Source organism: Piliocolobus tephrosceles, chromosome 8, assembly GCF_002776525.5.
Source record: "Piliocolobus tephrosceles isolate RC106 chromosome 8, ASM277652v3, whole genome shotgun sequence".
Classification (NCBI taxonomy): domain Eukaryota; kingdom Metazoa; phylum Chordata; class Mammalia; order Primates; family Cercopithecidae; genus Piliocolobus; species Piliocolobus tephrosceles.
In genome coordinates, this window is record NC_045441.1 from 88163297 (window position 1) to 88173452 (window position 10156).

A 10156-nucleotide genomic window follows, 5' to 3' on the forward strand; every position below is an offset into this window, starting at 1 on the left:
AACTGTGCATGGAAAAGGAAGTTAAACGGGAAGATTGCAATAACATCTTGGAGGAAGGGCTTGAAATGTCAGACTAATGTTTTAGTAATGTTCATTTTCTCTTGCAAAGAGAGGCAATCATATGCAGAACTTATAGTGAATTAATGCTGCTGACTGTGTAACTGAAGGGATAGTTAGAAACCTCTGTTAGGAGGTTATATTGGATATCCAGGATAGAAGTGATTAATGTCCAAATTAGGCTAGTATAACTGGGAGCATAAAGGAAATAACACTTCATCTGAAACTTTACTTCATTCACCCACTGACAAATATGTGATAGGCACATAATCAATACAGATGTGGTGACTAGCTAAGAGACAGGAGGAAGAGGAAGTTCAAGAAAACTGAAATTTCTAACCCAAGCAAAGGAGAGTGGCAGTGGTGCACTTAAAATTGAAGGCATAGGAGAAAGTTTGGAAGATAAATAAATGAATTCTAATTTGCACATAGGCAATTTGAGGTGACATCAGGCTTGTTTTGTGCGGTAAACAGTAGTCAATTAGGCATGTGCCTTTGATGTTTTGATAATGATTTGAGAATCATCCAGTGAGGGTGATATTTGAAGTTGTGGGAGGAAAATAGATTAGTTAAAAGTGTGTAGGGTGGAAAGGAATGCACCCTAAACATGGGGCCTTAGGAAACATCTGTTCTTAGGAGCCAAGTAAAGGAAAATAAACTAGTGAAAAAGCTTAAGATGTAATGGCATAAAGTATGGAAAACAGAGCTAAAATAGCTCTGTTTTCATGAAGACAGTATACTCAACCATGTTAGAGTTCTTGTTGCCCAAGAATAGAGGGTACTTCGGTTGGATAATAAGCTCGTTGATAATTGGTCTTTATGAGAACCATTTTAGTAGAATAGATGGAGTGAGGAAAATAGATTCTAGTTTGTTTGGACACAAAATGGAGAAGAGGAATTAAGAATTAAAACAGTTATACCCAAACTACTTTTTAAAAAAAGTAATAGCATTTACTGTATCATTTTTCTTATTCCAATAATGTTTATTCATGCAGGTATTTCAAGTAGCATTGAAAATATGGAGAATAAAATAAAGAAATAAAGAAGAAACAATAATATCAAAAGTAATCAAAATTTCAATACCTTAAATCAATAATTATTGATAATCCAGCTAACATTTTTCCAAACTACAAAATACATACAGTTATTCACATACAAGACACTTATAAATGATTGTATATATTAAATATAAAGTCATGTATATAATCATATAGCAGTTTATCTTTCATTTCACTCAGTAATGCAGAAAAATATCTTGTCATTATTAATATAATATGCAATTAATGAATGCATACTAGTCTACTATACTTATATAATTTATTTAACAAATTCATTATGAACAACTGAAAAAAATACATATTTGTACAGACATCTGATGTTTGTCTTTGGATAATTTGCTAATAATGGCCTTCCTGTTTTAAAGAATTTATTGGCCGGGCGCGGTGGCTCAAGCCTGTAATCCCAGCACTTTGGGAGGCCGAGACGGGCGGATCAGGAGGTCAGGAGATCGAGACCATCCTGGCTAATACGGTGAAACCCCTTCTCTAATAGAAAATACAAAAAACTAGCCAGGCGAGGAGGCGGGCGCCTGTAGTCCCAGCTACTCGGGAGGCTGAGACAGGAGAATGGCGTGAACCCAGGAGGCGGAGCTTGCAGTGAGCTGAGATCCGGCCACTGCACTCCAGCCTGGGTGGCAGAGCAAGACTCCGTCTCAAAAAAAAAAAAAAAAAATTATTTTTACATCATTTCATATATATTACCAAATGCCCCTTCAGAATGTTTCCATGAAGTTGCACTCTAGGCAAGTTGACATAAAAGTTTCCCCTTATGCTACATGCAGAGTAAAAATGCAGGAAAACAGCATTGGGATATTAAGTGATATTAGTTAAAATCCATCTGTAATAGATAAAATTACCTTTGTTATTTGACCTTCTCCAACAGTGCTCAGTACTCAGTAACGAAACTACAAAAGATTACCCTAGATTAGAAAATTGAAATGGCACACACACATGGCAGGCAGAAGGTCAGACTGAGTAATTAGTAAATCTAGAAATATATAAAATAAATGATGAAACTGCCTGCTATTAAATCTAAAAGGAATAAGCCTACAGTGAGTGCTGGGGCTGGAATGGAGTGGATAAAACTTATAAGAATAGAAAAAGTCAAGAGAAACATATGGGTAAAATAAAAATCGAGGTCTTTAGAGTTGAAGACACCCAAGCACAACAAGGGTATGGTTCAAAGTCTCCTCAATTTGAGTGTTAAGAACCAGAGCAGGAAGGGTAATCAAAGAATATTGTGATCACAGCAGACTTACATCAACGAGGAAAGAGAAGAACCCCATGCAGTAGAGAAATAAAGACAAATCAATGGGAAGAAGGCAGCATAACTGAATAGTACATGTGTCAAAATAAAAGAGTTACTGATAAATGATACCAGGGCAATGATCTCAACACGGCAGCGAGCATTATGAGAACACTAGCCTCTTCTTGAGTGTGAGTGTGGAAGCGTTTTAGGGTAAATAGCACCACCAGAAGAAGGTGAGTTTTCAGTTCAGGTGAGAAAGTGGAGACTGTATTCCAGGAAACGATTAGGTTGTAGGATTTTTAACGTCTTTAAAAGATCCAGAATTTAGTTAGAAGCAATTCCAGTTTAGAAGTAGAGAATGAGAACAAATGATATGATGGCCATCACTAACACCCACCCCATCCCCCTTAAAACAGTGTATTGGCCGGGCGCGGTGGCTCAAGCCTGTAATCCCAGCACTTTGGGAGGCCGAGACGGGCGGATCACGAGGTCAGGAGATCGAGACCATCCTGGCTAACACGGTGAAACCCCGTCTCTACTAAAAAATACAAAAAACTAGCCGGGCGAGGTGGTGGGCGCCTGTAGTCCCAGCTACTCCAGAGGCTGAGGGAGGAGAATGGCGTAAACCCGAGAGGAGGAGCTTGCAGTGAGCTGAGATCCGGCCACTGCACTCCAGCCTGGGTGACAGAGCCAGACTCCGTCTCAAAAAAAAAAAAAAACAAAAAAAAACAGTGTATTTACTTTTTATGCAGGTTCCTATTGACATCTTATATTTTATTATGGTTTCAAGGTTATCATTATAATAAACAAATGAAGAAATAGGACTAATAACTGTGGTTCTAAAATAGTTTATAAAAATGGGACTTTTTTTTAGTATAGAGCATCGGTTAGATTCACATGATAGTCAAAATATTGTATGTTTATTATTAATTCCATTTATCTCAGGCATTTGAAGAGTCAGTTAATGTTGCATTTCTACCAGGGCTCTATGCTTCACCAAAATCACTGCTATGTCTTTGCATGGCAAAATTTGCCAGACATTGTTTGGCCACTCAGTAAATACAGTAAAGGTATTGCTTTTCAAATATTTTTTCTTTTGATTTAGTCAAACTGAATTGAAAACAATAGGAAGAATCTATTCAGCTAACAATAAGTGTTCAGGGAATGAGATAGCACTATGGTATTATTGAATATATCATTCCATGATTGAAATCTTTCTCAAGGCTTTTTAAAAATGTTGACTCACTTTTCTATTATCTTTTAAATTAAAATTCCTTTATTAATGTAAATCATATTCATTGACAATAAACAATTTTTATTTCTCATTATGTGTAAAAATTGCATAGTTGTGAATTTGCCCATGAAATTTTATTATATGACACAGAATATCCTGTAGCAGATAGTCTACTTTCATTTAATCCTCACAACAACTTTATTAAGTAAATGCGATTTGCTTTGCTTCTTTTTAAGGGGAGTATAAAAGAAAACAAAGAACAGTGAAGTTACATAAGTAGCCAAATCACACAACTATTAAAGAGGTGAAATGGGGGTTTAAAATGTTTATCAGTGTTTCCTCTCCGCTAGAGCGTTCAACAGAACATACTTTTTACCCAAGGCATTACATGTATGCAAGAAAAGGTTTGTTCTTAACCAGTGAATGTATTAACTACATAAAACGGGCAAAAACAAATTAAACGGAAGAAAATATTGCATGATTGAGAAGTTACAAGTTAATTCATTAAGTCAGCCACTGGGTAATGGAAAGTCTACAAATTATTGAAATACCTCAAAAAATAGAATAACTCCAAAGACCAATTCCACCTTAGCAACTTGTCATTTTCCTAGGGGTAAAGCAATGTTCTTTATTAAATTAATCCTTCACTGCTGAATACATCCTAAGAAGGGCCTTGTTGACATCGAACCCTATGTAAGCTATCCACTAAGGGAAGAGCTGACACTTGGCTCAGACTCATGGAAAGAATCCTTGAGGTGATGCTGAGAAGGGAAAGCACCTAGAAGAGCAAAGATGACAAAATGTTTGTGAAATAGCAATCTGTGTTTGTGCAAAGCATTCTTTTGCATTTAAAGAAAACTTGGAGGCATTTCAAGAAAATGAATGAAAATAGAAACACCAAGTTAGTTTTGTAAGAAAATTAGAAGGAAAACCTCTTAAACTTGTCTCAGACAAGTTATGTGATATTGAATACAGTGTTTTCTTATATGCTGTGGTTAAAATGAAGAAAAGAATATGTGAAAAGAAATATAATTCAAACCAAAAGGATAGTATGGCTCTTATTTACAAAGGGATAGTTACATTCTTCACTTGTTGGGTACAAGCTTGTTAGTTTTGTTGTTTAAATCTTTTGTATCTTTACTGATGAGCGTGTGTGTGTGTATGTGTGTGTGTGACAGAGAGAGAGAGGGAAAGAGAGAGAGATATTAAACAATCTATCACAGAGATATTTTAAAATCTTTTATTCTAGTCATGAGTCTGTCAATTTCTGTTTGGAAAACTGGACATTTTTCCTTTTATATTTTCAAAATATGACCTTAGTTGCAAGAAAATTTGAAAAATATGTATATGTATGTATAAAATCTATGGAATTAAATGTTTTGTCATGTTTAGTGAACCTCTTTCTCATGAGTGATACTTTATAACTTAGAATTTTGGCAGATATTAATAAGGCTATACTGGCTTTCTTTGAATTGTTATTTGAATTATTATTTAAACACCAATACATCTTGGCTGACTTAATATATACACGTATACACACACACACACACATATATACAAACATATATTTACATATGTATGTGTGTATATATATACACACACACATACCTTTGTTTTTATTTACTCTGTCTATCTTGCTCTCCTTCTACTCTAAGAATCAAGTTTAAGAACCAAGGCTAAGCATTCCATATATCCTCTCTGGGGAAGTTATTTTTCTGTTTCCCAAAGTAGAAGAGCTATTTTTCTGGCTTTGAAGTGGCTTCCTACTCAACCTGACATTGGCCTTGGCTTTGTCTGCTGTCTTTTTAGACTCAACTTACTAAAACACACTCTTGCTTAGTAAAGATCAGTCAAAAGGATGTCCTCAGGGTGCTAATTTATTTTACAGGATTTGTTTTTCCAGTCCCTTCTGGCCTCAACAATTTTCTCAAACTTCCCAAGACTCTTTCTGTCACTGTACCACATCAGCAGCTTCCCATGGTTATCTGGGGCTCTATGTTAACTGGCTTTTAAGTAGTGTAATAGGTCTCTCCTTAAAAATTAAATGAAGAACATACAGTCTCATTTTATTTTAGTTTTAGAATGCTGTTACCACCTTGTTTATACTTTCCACTCCCAGGAAAATTATGTTCAAAGAACTTTTCTTCCTTCTGATCTTCCACTGGATGGTGACTCATAGTCTCTCTCCATCTAACCTCATGGATTCTTATTCCTGGCCTATTCCTGGCCTTATTCCTGTCTATCTCATGATAGACAACTATGAGATAGTCATGTATTCCTTCTCCCTCCTACACTTATTCCCTGTGGGTAGACACATGTTTATTGACTGCTTGCTATGATCCAGGCACTGTGCTAGGAACTGAGGAATTAAAGTAACAAAGGCACATACTCTACAGTCAGAAGGCCACAGGATAACTTGAATCCCATGTGTAAATGAAATATTTCAGTATAGTGAGATATGTTTAGATAAATATATGTAGATACTCCAAAGTTGGTGTGATTCATTCTGTTTATGAGATTCAAGAATCATCCCAGGGAAGAAGCATCAGGTGAGGAAATTTTTTGAAGTATAACAAGGATATTCCAGTCAGAAACCTAATAGTATAGCGTTACAGCCCAAATGATTGTGCATACAGACCTTACTGTGATACCCTAAGATTTGGGGGTAAACTGTAAATACTGTTGGAATAACTGGGACAGACTGCTAACAGGGACGTGCCAGAAGATAAAGTTAGAAACAACAACAGGAGCTTGATTATGAAAATATCAAAAACTTTTTAAAAATAACAACAAAGAAAGAGAAGGCATTAAAAACGTGTAATAGAGAAATATAAACAATTTTAATTTAACTTAGATAACTGTGTAATCAAGATTACAAGCTTGAGGACATTATTGCAAAACTGTAATCAAGAGAAGTTGAGACGCCAAACCAAGCTGATGACAACAAACATAAGAGCCGAACCAGACAAGACATGATTAGACCGTAGAATCAAAAAAAAAGACATGGTGATTAGGTTAACAACAAAATAAAACCTAGGGGACACATGAGCTAACATAACTGAAAGAACATTATTGACTTGGGATTTCAAAGTTACGTGCATCGGAGAAAGGACAAATAAAAGAAGAGTGCTTTATTTAGGATAATATTAAATTGAAGTTGTCCCTGTTAAAGTTGAGTTCTACTGAGGCTGTTCATGTGGACCTCACTCCAAAGTAGTTAGAAATATGAGTTTTGAAGTTTGAAAGAGAGTTATAGGCTACAGACATTGATTTAAAAAAACATCAGAATATATGCCATAATTGAAGTCATGATGCTGAGGTAAAATCTAATTTTTAAAAGTTGTTAGACTGAAAAGAGAAAAGACCAGGGATAAAACCTCGATAAAAAGAGAGTATAGGAAGAGAGAGAGAGTCAATTAACAAAGCTCATGATGGGGATTATAGACCTGTGAAGTAAGAGAGTTGAGGGAAGGCCATATCATTAAAAAGGAAGGAGGTGGCATTTTAGGAATTTCAATTGGTTGAGAATGTCAAATGCCAGAGATTTGAAATAAGATGAAAACTAGATAACTAGAAGATCATCAGTAACTTACTTAGGTCATTCTGTTGACTGATGAGAACTGAATAGAGTTCTAAAGGGGAGTAAGATCAGAGGCAGTCTCAGTTAATTTGTCGTCTGAAAAGGTTGACAGTAAAGGGAAATAGAGATTGATACAAAGCAAAAGGGGGACATATGAGGACAAGGAGGTTTTTTTTACTACAGTTGTTTTTCTTTTTCTTTCCACAAGGTCAGGAAATTGGGCACGCTTGTTGACTTGAAAGAAAAGAACCAAGGAAAGATGAAAGTGGGGAGGTATCCCGGAGATAATAGAGAAAGGGATTAATGTAACTGTTCTCTGGGTAGAGAGTCCAGAAATTAATCGTGTTACATTATAAAAATCAAAATTAAATTTTATTATTTTATTTCCACTCTACAGAAAACCTTTCATTAGGAACTAACATTGACATAGAAATATAGGACTTGAAGACACTGAAAAACTATAGAGGCCACAAGATTTCATTTTGGTAGTCCCCAGAAACTAAGAAATATTTTTAAGAGAATTTGTCCGGAAAAGCAAATTCTGCCAGATGGCATGTTGTGCTTAATCAGCAATCCAAGGTTAAATAATAATCCAAGGTTAAATAGATTGATAAAGAAACTTGAAGGAAAAATAGTATGTTTATCTATGAGATTCTAGTAAATGCTGTGTCACTCACTCTATGTATGAAATAAAATATACTACTAAGAGGGAGCCTAATGAGTTTCATTTGCAATTTTGAGTTATATTAAACTTTAAAAATGCTTTTTAATTGTTCATGGTGAATAAATATCTGAATTATTTGGTTTTATTATCAAGGGAAAAAAACTACTGCTCAAACAGAGACGAGAAAAACATAACAAAAAAACTTTTTATTTTGCCAAATTTACTCCAGAATTTTAAAGCAACCTTGTAAAACTATATCCGTATTTAATCATCCACTTTTAGTGTGAGTGCCTCAGCTGCTAGTTACAAGTGACAAAAAACCAAAAAGGAGATATGAAAGACAATCTCAAATTAGTAAAAAAAAAGGAAGAAAAGTAAGTCAGAATCCTGGAAGACAACAGCTGGCACACTGAAAATGGTTAATTTGAGGAAAGTTTAATAAAGGGACAATTTAGAAAGATATTAGTGGGGTTCAGGGAAATTTCAAAGGAAAAACCTCAATGAGGTATTACAGGGCTTCAATAGAAGGCACCATGATCAACCATAGGACTTAAAGGAGTGGAAGGGAAGAAGTGTTTACAGAACTTGGAAAAACAGACAGGAAGCATGCAGTCAGCCCATGAAATCCTGCAGGGAGGAATCCCGGCAAATGAACATGGTACTTAACTTGCTTTCATTCCCTTTCTCATTCACTCTGATTTCCTGCTGTTAATCCTCATTGGCAAACCCAAAATAGAACCCAGAAAACATCAGACTCAGTTGATGTTTTTTTTTTCCTAAATGTATTCATTTAAATTGGCATAAATTTTTATGTATTTACTATGTATAACATGATAGTTGAAGTATACACACATGAAATTTTACCTTTACTGTTAATCATGTTGTGCACACAGAAGATAAACAAGATGGAGAGAAGTTTTGGATGGGCAAATAGAAGATCCTCAGCATATATATAGTCTATTTTTAATGTATATTATATATATATATAATGTATATAATGAGGTAACATTTCATTAAAAGAAAATCAGTTCCTTAGTAACCCCAATCAATAAATGCTAAATAAGTACAGAATATTTGTTTGATGAGGTATGGTATTTGTAGCCTCCTTAAGGTCCACCTAATTTTGATTCAATCTTGGTTAAGATTATTTCTATTTCCTGCCGGGCGCGGTGGCTCAAGCCTGTAATCCCAGCACTTTGGGAGGCCGAGACGGGCGGATCACGAGGTCAGGAGATCGAGACCATCCTGGCTAACACGGTGAATACAAAAAATACAAAAAACTAGCCGGGCGAGGTGGCGGGTGCCTGTAGTCCCAGCTACTCGGGAGGCTGAGGCAGGAGAATGGTGTAAACCCGGGAGGCGGAGCTTGCAGTGAGCTGAGATCCGACCACTGCACTCCAGCCCGGGCGACAGAGCGAGACTCCTTCTCAAAAAAAAAAAAAAAAAAAAGATTATTTCTATTTCCTTATTAATGAAATGTTTCCTTTACTTCATAGTTTCCAATTTACCCATCGCTTAGTCCTCCATTTATTCCAGGCCCAACCATCTCATCCTAGCTCATTGTACTGTGGCTTCATCACCCATTTTTATAGCACATCTATGTTGCTAAATCTCTGCACCCAGCCAACCCAACCCATATCTTGCCCTCCATATTAATAAAATGGAAGAATTTATCAAAGTATTAAAGGCACATTTCATGTTTTAATAATTTTTTAATCTCCTCATCTGTTTCCTTTTCTTACCATTGCCATGCAACTCCTACCTGCCCCCAGCCCGACACCCTGACACACACACACACACACACACACACACACACACACACACACACAGACTTACATCATTTACATCATCTACCAGCTTTCAGTAGCTAGGGAAAGATAAGAAAATTACTTGGCAATGAGAATCTCAAACTGGCAAAAAAGGGTTAGTTTCTGTGATAGTCTGGTGGGGGAGTTATTTTGCATAAGCCGGATATTTCAGTTCCATTCAAATCACATCACACAGGTGGTCCTACATAGTAAAGAAGTAATACACCTCCAATCTCACCGCACCCCAGGCGTCAGGACTAATACCTTGAAGTAGAATGCCTGTAAGGACGCCTACTCAGAATTATTGGAAAATCACTTAAGGCTGTAGAACTCCTATTTTAAAGAGAAGTAATATAATAAGAGTGGCTTTGATTTACCAGAGTTTAATTGAATAAATTGAGAAGATGGATAGGATGACTTTTCCAGGCAGCTATTTCATTGAAATGCATTTTGTTTTTTCAACTGTCACACGAGACACACTTATTTAAAGCAAAAAAATGTAATTT